Here is a 13164-nt window from a genome sequence, read left to right on the forward strand (position 1 = left end):
AAAGTTTGCCAATTTGATAAAATTATATCTTGTTTTGATTTAACTTATATCCCCTGATAATTACTGCGGTTGAATATCTTTTCATTTGATTTTTGACCTCTCTTATTTATTTGTGACTGGCCCTTGTATACCCTTGGGCCTGTTTTCAACTGGGCTATCTTTTTCTTATTAATTAGTATATCTCTATATGTTATAGATCATTTTTTGCCTATCATATTTTCTCAGTTTGTGCTTTTTAGCTTTGTTTAGGATTTTTTTTTTTTTTTTTTTTAGTATACAGAGACTTCTCATTTTACATCTATCATCCATGTTTACATTTTCTTCTGGTATTTTTAGAATTTTATTTTGTATATTCAGATCTCTCTTTCTCTCTCTTTGTTTCTTTCTTTCTTTCTTAGAATTTTATTTTGTATAGTCAGTTTCTTCCCCTTCCCTCCTTCCCTCCCTCCCTCCCTTCCTTCCTTCCTTCTTCCTTCCTTCTTTTTTTCAGAGTCTCACTCTGTCACCCAGGATGGAGTGTAGTGGGGTGATCTCAGCTCACTGCAACCTCTGCCTCCCGGGTTCAAGCAATTCTCGTGCCTCAGCCTCCTGAGTAGCTGGGATTACAGCCGCATGCTACCATGCCTGGCTAATTTTTGTATTTTTAGTAGAGATGGGGTTTCACCATGTTGGCCAGGCTGGTCTCGAACTCCTGACCTCAGGTGATCCGCCCAGCTCGGCCTCCTAAAGCGGTGGGATTACAGGTGTGAGCCACCATACCTGGCCTATTTTGTATATGAAGATCTTTGATCGATCTAGAATTTATTTTGAAATATGTTGTGAGGTAGGTACCCAACTTTATTTTTTCTTTTTTTGTTTTAAAAATCTATTTCTAAATGAGTTGAAATCATTTTTGTATGATCTAGATGCAAATAGAAAGACAGAACTTCCCCAGAAGAGGATTGTTGAGAGCTTCATAGAGCCATGGTAGGCTGATAGTGATTTCTCTTTGACAATGTTCCTCACCCAAATTATTTTGGCCATGCCTTGGGGTGCTCAATTTTGTAGAGACTTGTCTCTGCAAAAAAATGCAAAGATTAGCTGGGCATACACTCACCTTGTGACTAGGCATTAGTCCTAGCTACTTGGGAGGCTGAGGCGAGACAATCGCTTGAGCCCAGCAGTTTGAGCCCACAGTGAGCTATGATTGTGCCACTGCACTCCAGCCTGGGTGACAGTGCAAGACCCTATCTCTACCAAACAACCAAACAACCAACACCTTGTGATACCTGTGATTGTATTTTTTGTTGATTGTGTTTTTGTATTTAATATTGAAATAGTAACATACTAGTTGGTTTTATTGTTGGTACATTGTAATACTTAGAGTAAGTGTGTGGAGTTTTGCTTTCCCTGTGATTTAGTTTCAGGGAAAATGGAGGCTAAAGGAGAAGCCAAAACAAGGTAGTTAATGAGGTTGGGTGATACCTGTGGGATGTGGTGTGAGGAGCATTGGATGGGAAATAAAAGGCCCCCAGGATAAAATAAACATGGAAAGGATGAGGACGCAGGGTTTGACTGTGTAATGGAAATGTTTTTCCTGTTTAAAAAGAACAAACAAAATACTTTTATAATTCGTATTCTGAAAGGAGAATTTGTAGGTGGGAAGAGACCTCTAACTAAATAATCCAATTCTGCCTGCGCTCTGCTGCCCACAGGGACAGGCATTGTGCTAAACAGGGTTGCTAAATAGGTATGCACGGTGGAGATTGGGACAGTTGATAAAATATTAATAGTAACATGCTAGTTGGCAAATGGTAAATAGTGACTGCAATAAATAGCAAAGTTAATTATTTATAAATCTAAGTTATAATATAAACTCATTAGGACACATTCATGAACATTGATAAATGGGCCTCCTAAAATAGCAACTTCTCAGAAACATTAGCTGCACTATCTGCCACTTCGCCCACGTCACGGCAAACAGCACACGCTATATTGCTCATTCTTTATGGGGCACTCTGTGCTTTAGAGAAATCATCAGTTTATCTTTATCCTCAAATTGCTCACTTATTAGTGCTTCTAAATAACTTAGCCTTGACTTTGGTTTTATTGTTGGTGCATTATATTAAGTTGGTGCAAAAGTAATAGCCTTTACCTTTAATGGCAAAAACCGCTATTACTTTTGTTCCAAATAATACTTATAGTAAGTGTGCGGGGTTTTGTTTCCTTAAAAGATCCAGAACTTACAGGAAAATTGTAAAAAGAACACCCAGGATGAAGAGACAACGGTGTTCAGGTAAGTGTTTCTTTTAAATATCGTAAATAAAAACATTTTGGCTGGGCATAGTAGTTCACCCCTGTCATCACAGAACTTCAGGAGGATCCCTTGAGGCCAGAACATTTGAGACCAGCCTGGGCAACATAGGGAGACCGCTGTCTCTACAAAGAAAAGTAGAAAAATTCTCCGAGCACAGTGGTGCGCACCTGTGGTCATAGCTACTCAGAAGGCTGAGACAGGAGGATTGCTTGAGTCCAGGAGGTCAAAGCTGCAGTGAGCTGTGATTGCACCACTGCATTCCAGCCTGGGTAAGAGAATGAGGCCCTATCTCTACCAAAAAATAAATAAATAAATAAATAAAAATCTGAATCTGGGGGGCAAATTTTTAAGAATATATTAATAAGGAAAATCAATACTATGTAAAAGTCACAACAGCCTGGAAATGACTTTGATGCTATAGATAATTCATTCAAAACAAACCAAATAACTTGTCTTTCTAGAAGGAAAACAGATTTATTATTTCAACAAAAATTATGAGTAGATGCTAAGTGCTAGTGAAGTAAATGTGGGATGAAAAGGCGCCCAAATGTGATTAAGAGTTGAAAGTTACTCAACTTGTGTGTCACTTAAACCATACAGAATGGCAATTACGTTCTGTTAAAGCTCATGATTTGTATCAGTCAGGATTAAATCAGACAAGCAGAAACACAGAAAAGGGAATTTATTATAGAGATTAGTCCTTATACAATTGTGGGGATTTGTTTAGGACATAGGTGGATTATCTTCCATCCCCAATGCCCAGGGCCTCAGCTGGGAAAATTTGACAGCTGAGGGCTAAAATCATCTGGGGACATTGTCACACACATCATTAGGTATTTGACACTGGCCGTTGGTGGGGACCTCAGCTGGTGCTGTCGAGGTATGGAATGTAACTGAGTTCTGGCCAATGGAATATCAATGAAAGTGATGTGTGTCTCTTCCAGGCCTGGCTCATACAAGCCTCCCATGCATGAGGCTTTCTCCCCTCCATTTATCAGCTGAGTGGAGAGGACTTCAACAATAGATAGGAAGGCAAAATCCTAAGGTGGAAGAAGTCTGGGTCTCTGAATGACTGTGTAGACTAAAACCCTCACCAACCTGCCTCAGGTTGTGACATGAATGAGAAACAACTTTCTATGAAGTTAAGCCATTTTTGGAGTTGTTTGTTATAGCAGCTAATGTTGATTACTCTAATAACCATTTATCAGGGCAGTCAACATTACCTGGCTATTTACTGAAGTTACACATGACCAGAGATTTTCACCCTGTGTGTGATCTGGAGCGGGAAACATCCATGGTGATTCTCACCATGACAACTGTTACCTAAGCCATTTTTATAGTCACTATAGCAGGGGTTGGCCCTGTAACTCCTATTACCTAAAATGTGTGATATGGTTTGGCTGTGTCCCCACTCAAATCTTGTCTTGAACTGTAGTTTCCATAGCCCCGATGTGCCGTGGGAGGGACCCAATGGGAGGTAATTGAATCATGGGGGCGGTTACCTCCATGCTGTTCTTGTGATAGTGAGTGAGTCTCACGAGATCTGATAGTTTTATAAGGGGCCACCTCGCTCTGTACTTCTCCTTGCTGCCTCCATGTGAAGAAGGATGTGTTTGCTTCCTCTTCCACCATGATTGTAAGTTTCCTGAGGCTTCCCCAGCCCTGTGGAGCTATGAGTCAATTAAACCTCCCAGTGGCTCCAGGCCCACCACTGGCTCCCCACCCCACCTCACCTCTGGCCCCATTTCATCATCCTCGCCCCATCCTTCCCTCCCTTCTGTGACCCTGGCCTGTATTAGAGCACTCTTGAGAAACAGAACCAATGGGATGCATTAAAGAGAGAGAGATATTTGTTTTATTTATTTTATTTTTTATTATATTTATTTATTTTTGAGATGGAGTCTTGCTCTGTAGCCCAGGCTGGAGTGCAGTGGTGCCATCTTGGCTCACTGCAACCTCCGCCTCCTGTGTTCAAGATATTCTCCTGCCTCAACCTCCCAAGTAGCTGGGATTACAGGTGTGCGCCACCACACCCGGCTAATTTTTGTATTTTTTAGTAGGCAGGGTTTCACCATATTGGCCAGGCTGGTCCTGAACTCCTGACCTGGTGATCTACCTGCCTTGGCCTCTCAAAGTGCTGGGGTTACAGGCGTGAGCCACCACACCCGGCCGAGAGATTTATTTTAAGGAATTGGCTTGTGTGATGTGGGGACAGGCAAGTCTGAAATCCACAGGGTAAGTTGGCAGCCTGGAAATTCAGGAACAGTTGATGCTGCGTTCTTGAGTGGGAAGCCTGGAAACTCAAGCAGAATTTCGATGTTGCAGTCTGGAGACAGCAATCCTTCTTCCTCGGCATACCTCAGTCTTTATTTTATTTTTGAGAAAGGGTCTCAGTCTACTACCCAGGCTGGAGTGCAGTAGTGTCATCACAGCTCACTGCAGCCTCGACCTCCTGTGTTCAAGCAATCCTCTCACCTCAGCCTCTCCAGTAGCTGGGACTACAGGCATGAGCCACCAAGCCTGGCTAATTTTTGTAATTTTAGTAGAGTCGAGGTTTCCTCACGTAGCCCAGGCTGGTCTCGAAGTCCTGAGCTCAAGCTATCCACCTGCCTCAGCCTCCCAAAGTGCTGGGATTACAGGCATGAGCCACTGCTCCCGGCCACTCAGTATTTATTTTTAATTGGCTAGTTCAAATAATTTAAACAGGCTCCAGTGGAGCTGTCCTTAAGTGCCTGGTACCCTGGGGTGATTAGGGCAGGTGGTTAGTGACCTGACCTCAGCTAGGGAGAGACCAATTGAGTAGATGGTTGTGGTTATGGGTTTTGAATGGGTTACTTTGCATAAGAAAGGTGTGCTCTAGGATGCTGTTTGCGATCTCTAGGAATTAGTTAGCAAGGGAGAGATAGTTCGTGCAGGGTAAGGCCCCAAGTTCAACTGATTGGCCCAACCATTTTATAGAGGGGAGTCTGCTTTACTAAAAGTTTACGAGTTTAAATGCTGATGACAGGCCAGATGCAGCAGCTCACACCTGTAATCCCAGCTCAAGATGGGAGGATCACTTGAGCCCCAGACTTTGAGGTTACAGTGAGTCATGTTTGTGCCACTGCACTCCAGCCTGGGCAACAGAGCAAGACCTTCTCTTAAAAAAAAGAAAAAAAAAAAGTTGATCACATGCAAATAATTACCTTCATAGCAACAGCTAGACAGCTAGACTGCTAGACTGTTGTTTGTCCAAACAACTGGGCACCACAGCCTGACCAAATTAACATAAAATTAACATCACATGGCCCCTTTGCCATTCCTTGAAGGCAGGCATGGTCCTGTCTCAGAGAGTGATTCCCAGATATCTGCGTAGCTTGTCCCTCTCCTCCTTTGGAATTTGCTGGATATTGCCTTAGTGCAGTCGCTTCTGATAGACCCCTTTTACATGGCAAGCTCTCCTCTAGCCCCAGCACTCCCAGTCCTCCTCTGCTGGGCGTCTTTGTGCGGTGTCTCAGTTGAGTCATGCCTCAAAGGTACAGGTTTCTACTCTGGTATGTTCTAGTCATGAACACTTTTGCCCTGGACTATAACCCATTTAACAGTCAGGACCTTATCTAACTTGCACACTTCTCTGGTGATTAAGCTGTCATCTCTCTGCTCCAAACCCTCCTTTCTATGACCTGCTTTGTGAAGCTGGGCTGGGACTCTGAAAACCACATTTCTGCTTTGCTGGCTGTTGGGCTTTGTCAATAGGGGATGCTCCAGGGTGTTTTAATGGAACCCAGATTTGCGTTTGTTTTAATCAGATATTGTAAGAGAAGCACACTTGGAAGGGAATGTCATGAATGAAGAGGTTTACTCACAGTTCCCTAGAAATGGGAGACATGGGACACCATGGATGTCGGGGTAGGGGCACAGAGAAACCCCGGGATCGGTCAGGAGGCAGAAGGAACAAGGGGAAAATGTAGGCAAGAGTTTTTATTGTGATTTTCATTGGAAAGAATGGCCAAGGTAGGGTAAGTAGGCCTAGAATTGGCTTGTTCGAATAATTTCAACAGGCTCCTAAGGAGCTGTCCTTAGGTGTCTGGTACCGGGACCTGGGATCATTAGGGCAGGCGGATAGTGACCTCAACTTAGGAGAGGCCTGGTTAGAGTAGATGGTTGTGTTTATGGGCTCTGGATGGGTTACTTTGCATAAGAAAGGCATGCTCTAGGGGAAGTTGTTTACTATCTTTAGGAATTAGCTAGGGAGGGAGAGACAGTCCCTGAAGGGTCAGTAAGGCCCCAAGTTGTCAAAACATAGAATAAAAGGAAATAAAAAGACATGATTAATACACAGGGAGAGAGCGCATGCAATGATGGGGATGGAAGAAGAAACTCATTTCGTCTTTTGGTTCCCTGTGAATTTCCTGTGGGCTGTCTGATGGCCTGCATTTTCAGCGAGCATCACTCCAGCAAAGCTTCTATTCTACTCCCTGGTAGCAGCAGCGCCTTCCTGAAGCAGCAGCTGAGACCGGTTGCTCTGCAGTTCTCTCCAGAATTGACTCTGCAATTTCCCACCACTTGCAGAGTCAGCCCCAATGTGGTCTTCTCAGACACACCAGCACCAGCCAGACAGTGCCCTGTCCCCAAGAGGCCTGGCTCTCAGCCCCATGGAACCCTCTTCCAGGTTCAAAGGCACCAGCATCATCCAAGCAGCAGTCACCCATCCTCAGAGATGAGTTTCAGCTCTGGAGTCCCCTTCTTCTAAACTTACAAATTTTCATAATTCAGACCTCTTCTCCCAGTTCCCTCAGTCTTAGGAGTGGTAGTTACTCCTCTATAATATGTTGGTGTGTTGTTGTTATTTGAGAGACAAGGCCTTGCTTTGTTGACAAGGCTGGAGTGCAGTGGCATGAAAACAGCTCAATGCAGCCTCAATTTCCTGGGTCAAGCAATCTTCGTGCCACAGCACCCTGAGTAGCTGGGACTACAGGCATGCACCACCACATTTTTTTCTTTATTTGTTTGTTTGTAGAGACAGGGTCTCACTATGTTGTGCAGGCTGGTCTCAAACTCGGTGGTTTTCTTTTTTCTTTTTTTCTCTTTTAGTGACTTCATTCACAACTTTATATCTAGTTAGCAATTATTTATATTCAATTCTCTTTGTTCCCATTACTGGTGGTATTCTGTCTCCTCATTGGACCATAGCTGCTTGAGAAATTGGTCTCAGGAGTGGTCCTAAGAAATAATTCCTCAAAAATATGTGTGTGTGTGTGTGTGTGTGTTTTGCATGGGGGGTGGTGATATGCTTTTTTTTTTTTTTTCAGATGGAGTCTTGCTCTGTTGCCCAGGCTGGAGTGCAATGGTGTGATCTCAGCTCACTGCAACCTCCACCTCCCGGGTTCAAGCGATTCTCCTGCCTCAGCCTCCCGAGCAGCTGGGATTACAGGCATGTGCCACCACCACGCCTGGCTAAGGTAGAGAGAGGTTTCTCCATGTTGGCCAGGCTGGTCTCGAACTCCTGACCTCAGGTGATCCTCCCACCTCAGCCTCCCAAGGTGCTGGGATTACAGGCATGAGCCACGGCACCCTGCCGTGATATTACTTTAATGTGTTCTTGGGCTTGAACTCAGCACGGAGCTCCACTGGCAATGGAAAATGGCATGCTAGCAATCCATGGCATACAGTGACATTATGATTAATCACATAATTGCCTGTGGTTGATTGTGATGAAGTGCCTATTACAAGTGCCTTGGGGGACAAGGTGGCTGTTTCACTCGGTCATTATGGCGGTGATGATGACTGCAAGAACTATTTGGGATGTGGGATAGATTCTTTTGAATGTGCTAGAGTGCTTATAGAAAGAAATGACAAGCTCAACTGAATATTCAGTTGGGACTATGACTAAATTTGAGAAGTAATTAACATGTCTTAGAAGTGGATGATATGAATGTCTCCCAAAAATGGATACAGTGATTATTGCAACTTTGCATCTTTTCATTTTTGGGGAGAGAATTTGTTTATATGAAAGGTAGTTGTATCTTGTTAGGCAGAAAGGTAGTTGTTTTTATTGCCTTGAAAAGTTGACATATATGGAGAAAGATGTAAAAATATATGCACATGGATCTTGAATAGCTGAACCAATGGACTGTGGTGGATATTAAGCTTTTGTCTATTGCTTCAACCCATCCTTCTATACTCTGCACCATGATGCGGGGGCAGGGACTCTGCAAACTGTATTTCTGCACTGCCAAAAGCAGGCTTTCTATTAGGCTCTGTTGATGAGTGGTACAAGAGGGAGACTGCAAGGCTGAAGGAGGAAGGAACTGGTTTCTTTCTTTGGTCTTCCTGAACTTGTGAGCATCACCTAGCAACACTTCCTCACCTGGGCCACAGTGAGGTAGGAGGCAGGACTCAACTCCAGAGGTGGGGCTCAGACACTGGACCAGATTGAGGACTAGCTAAAACAGGGTAGGGGTGGAAGCCAATTTCCAATCAAATAGGCCCACCATGTACCATGTCAATTTATCATTGTCATGGCAACGCCAAGGAGTTACTACCTCTTTCCATGGCAATGACCCAGTGACCCAAAATTACTATGCCTTCCCTAGAAATTTCTGTGCAAACTGCCCCTTGATCTGCATGCAGTTAAAAGTGGGTATAAATATGACTGCAAAACTGCGCTGAGCTGCTACTCTCCACCTCCAGGGTAATGTTGCTCAGGAGCGGTCACAAAATTTTAACATTGTAACACCACTAGAGCCATAACAATGCTTCCTCAGTAAAGCTGTTTTCTTCTACCTCTGGCTTACCCTTGAATTCTTTCCTGGGCAAAGCCAAGAACTCTCCCGGGCTAAGCTCCACTTTGGGGCTCTCTTGCCTTGCATCAGCTGCAGTTCCTTCCTGTGGAGGTTGTTGAATCCAGTTTGCAATTTTCCCAACATTTGCAGAGCAGCCTTAATGTGCTTCATTCAGAAACTCCAGCAACAGCTGAGTGGCACCTCTTGCTCAGAGATCTGAGGTGCAGCTCTGCAGGGCCTCGGCTAAGCTTGTTTGTTTGTTTCTTTGTTTTGAGACGGGGTCTCGCTCTGTAGCCCAGGCTGGAGTACAGTGATGTGATCTCGGCTCACTGCAACCTCCGCCTCCTGGGTTCAAGCAGTTCTCCTGCCTCAACCTCCTGAGTAGCTGGGATTGCAGGTGTGCGCCACCACGCCTGGCTAATTTTTGTATTTTTTAGTAGAGACAGGATTTCACCATATTGGCCAGGCTGGTCCTGAACTCCTGACCTTGTGATCCGCCTGCCTTGGCCTACCAAAGTGCTGGGATTACAGGCATGAGCCACTGCACCAGGCTGACAACGATTCTTTATATTAAATTTTCTCTGCTCAAATAACTGCTGTGGTTTCTGTCTTCTGATTAGACCCTTCCTGATACAAACACCTTAGTATCCTTTGGATGGAGAATTGTGTCTGATATAATAGATGCTATAAACGATGTTTGTTGAATTAATGACAGTAACATTTAGTGAGTTCTTGCCACCTCAGGCTTTGTTCTACATGTGTCATCTCATTTCATCATTGAAGCAATCTTATGAGATAGGAACTATTTTCCCTAATAAAAGACAAAATAAATACTGATATGTAGTGAGTATTAAACTGAATGTACTGCTAGGTAAAGCAGAGGAAGCCTGATCCAATGCAAAGTTAGGCCATGCAGCACTGGGTCTTCAGATCAAATGTTAAAGAATAACTCAGGACAATTAGCTAAAGCATTGAGAGTTTCCCTTTTTTTGACAGTATTTTATTTTATTTTATATTTTTGTGGGTACATAGTAGATGTATATATTTGTGGGATACATGAGATATTTTGATACAGGCGTGCAATGTGTAATAATTAGATCATGGTAAATGGGGTCAAGCATTTATCATTTGTGTTACAAACAATCCAGTTATACTTTTTTTTTTTTTTCTTTTTTGAGATGGAGTTTCACTCTTGTCACCCAGGCTGGAGTGCAATGGCGTGTTCTAGGCTCACTGCAACCTCTGCCTCCCAGGTTCAAGCTATTCTCCTACCTCAGCCTCCTGAGTAGCTGACACTACACGCACGTGCAACCACGCCTGGATAATTTTTTTTTGTATTTTTAGTAGAGACGGGGTTTCACCATGTTGGCTAGGCTGGTCTCGAACTCCTGACCTCAGGTGATCCACCCGCCTTGGCCTCCCAAAGTGCTGGGATTACAGGCGTGAGCCACTGCACCCAGCCTAATTATACTCTTTTAGTTATTTTTAAATGTACAATTAAAGTATTATTGACTATAGTCCCCCTGTTATGCTATCAAATACTAGATCTTATTCATTCTTTCTAACTACTTTTGTACCCAAGAAGCTTCCCCATTTCCTCTCCCCACCCTCTCCACTACCTTTTGCAGCCTCTGCTAATCATCCTTCTACTCTCTATCACCATGAGTTCGATTGTTTTAATTTTAGTTCCCACAAATGAGTGAGAACATGTGAAGTCTGTCTTTCTGTGCCTGGCTTCTGTCACTAACATAATAACCTCCAGTTCCATCCGTGTTGTTGTAAATGACAGAATCTCATTCTTTTTTATGGCTAAATAGTACTCAATTGTGTATATGTTCTACATTTTTTTTTATCCATTTGTCTGTTGATGGACACAGAAGTTGTTTCCAAATCTTGGCTATTATGAATAGTGCTACAATAAACATGGGAGTGCAGATACCTCTTTGAAATACTGATTTCCTTTCTTTTGGGTATATTCCCATCAGTGGGATTGCTGGGTCATGTGGTAGCTCTATTTAGATTTTTGAGGAACCTCCAAACTGTTCTCCATAGTGGTTGTGCTAATTTACATTCCCACCAACAGTGTAGGAGGGTTCCCCATTTCTGCACATCCTCACCAGCATTCGTTATTGCCTGACTTTTGGATAAAAGCCATTTTAATTAACTGGAGAGAGAGGATGTCTCATTGTAGTTTTGATTTGCATTTTTCTGATAATCAGTGATGTTGACTACTCTTTCATATAAGCATTAAAGGTTTACTCTTAGGTGAGTAATATACAAGGAAGAGCAGGTCTCATGAAGACTGACACCCAATCCAAAGACAAGGGTGGGCTTACAAGGGCAAAAGTCACACAGTTTCATAGGAGAGGTGATTGGTTTCAATGGTTTAAATAAGTCTTTAGCTTGTCCTCTCGGGATTGTTTGGCTGTAATGGAACTGAGCCCCAGTTCCATTTGTGCTTTTTGGAAACTTTATGGACCCAGTAAATCCATGAAGTTGAATCCAAGTGAACAGTTGAAGCACAAATCACAAACACAAAAAGTTCCTCATCAGGTTAGGGGTTTGTTTTTCTTTGTTTGTTTGTTATGGGTTTTTTTCTGATTCTGATCAATTTTCCCAGAAGCATTTGCTTTGCTTCCTTCTTCTGGGACCCTAACTGATTGATTTTTGCATTTTATTACTCATCCAGGCTCAGAGCCAAGCAGGGTGTAAGTTCATCTACACATGCTCAAGGCTTAGCAAGAATTTCCTTTATCATCTCACTTTGACAGGTGGACCTGTGTCACAGAGGAATTAAATAACCTTCCCATGGTCACACAGCTGGTAAGTCATAGAGCCAGACTTTGGCAGGTGTGGTAGGTAATTTATTTTTCATGTGAGTCAATTTCCTGCTGCCATTCTAACCTTTAGGTACCCATATGGGCCAATCCTTCCTAGTCAAGCAGGTTGACTTCAGAATTAGTGCATTTAACCACTTTGCTGGACTGCTTCAAGGGGAAAAAGAGATTGAGAGGGGAAAGGGGGGAAGAAGAGAAAAGGGAGGTGTTCCTCTGTGTGTATTAAGAGCATGTACTGGCCGGGCGCGGTGGCTCAAGCCTGTAATCCCAGCACTTTGGGAGGCCGAGACGGGCGGATCATGAGGTCACGAGATCGAGACCATCCCGGCTAACACGGTGAAACTCCGTCTCTACTAAAAAATACAAAAAACTAGCCGGGCGAGGTGGCGGGCGCCTGTAGTCCCAGCTACTCGGGAGGCTGAGGCAGGAGAATGGCGTAAACCCGGGAGGCGGAGCTTGCAGTGAGCTGAGATCCAGCCACTGCACCCCAGCCTGGGCGACAGAGCAAGACTCCGTCTCAAAAAAAAAAAAAAAAAGGTATGTACTTTAGTGGCAAGTAGATGTAGGTTACAATCCCAGATCTGGGTGAATTGAGCGCTGCTGCTGGGTGGTGGAGTCACCACATCACCACCGAGAACATGGTGTTCTACTTCACCAGCAGCAGCATTAATTCATTTCCCTACGCTATTTACATAGGAAAGGATAAATATGAAAATGAAGATCTGATCAAGCATGGCTGGCCTGAAGATATCTGGGAGATAATATTGAAGACATTTCAAAGGAAGTGCCCACCTTGTGGAGGCCAGTAGCATTCAAGGCTGCAAGATGAACCACGTTAATGTGGTATATACGCCACGGTCTAACCTGAAGAAAACAGCTGACATGGATGTGGGGCAGATAGGTTTTCACAGGCAGAAGGATGTAAAAATTGTGATAGGAGAGAAGAAAGTAAATGAGATCCTGAACCAATTAGAAAAGACCAAAGTGGAGTGGTTCCCAGACCTAGCAGCAGAGAAAGAATGCAGAGATCGTGAAAAGAGGAGTGAGAAAAAAGCCCAAATTCAGGAAATGAAAAGGAGAGTAAAAGAAGAAATGAAGAAGAGGGAAATGGTTGAACTTAGGAGCTATTTACCACTAATGAAAGTTGAAAATATGTCTTCAAATCAGGATGGCAATGATTCAGATGAATCCATGTAAAAGGACAACAGGATCTTTGAAAGATGTGAATGTAGAGACAATTGCAGACCTTTTGGTTTCATCTGTGTTC

General features: G+C 43.5%; 1 pseudogene; it reads left to right on the plus strand.

Annotated features, from left to right (window-relative positions):
* Window positions 1–12535: 12535 nt before the first annotated feature.
* On the plus strand, window positions 12536–13164 carry LOC112629058 (annotated as a pseudogene).

The sequence above is a fragment of the Theropithecus gelada genome, chromosome 1 (genome assembly GCF_003255815.1).
Source record: "Theropithecus gelada isolate Dixy chromosome 1, Tgel_1.0, whole genome shotgun sequence".
Classification (NCBI taxonomy): Eukaryota; Metazoa; Chordata; class Mammalia; order Primates; family Cercopithecidae; genus Theropithecus; species Theropithecus gelada.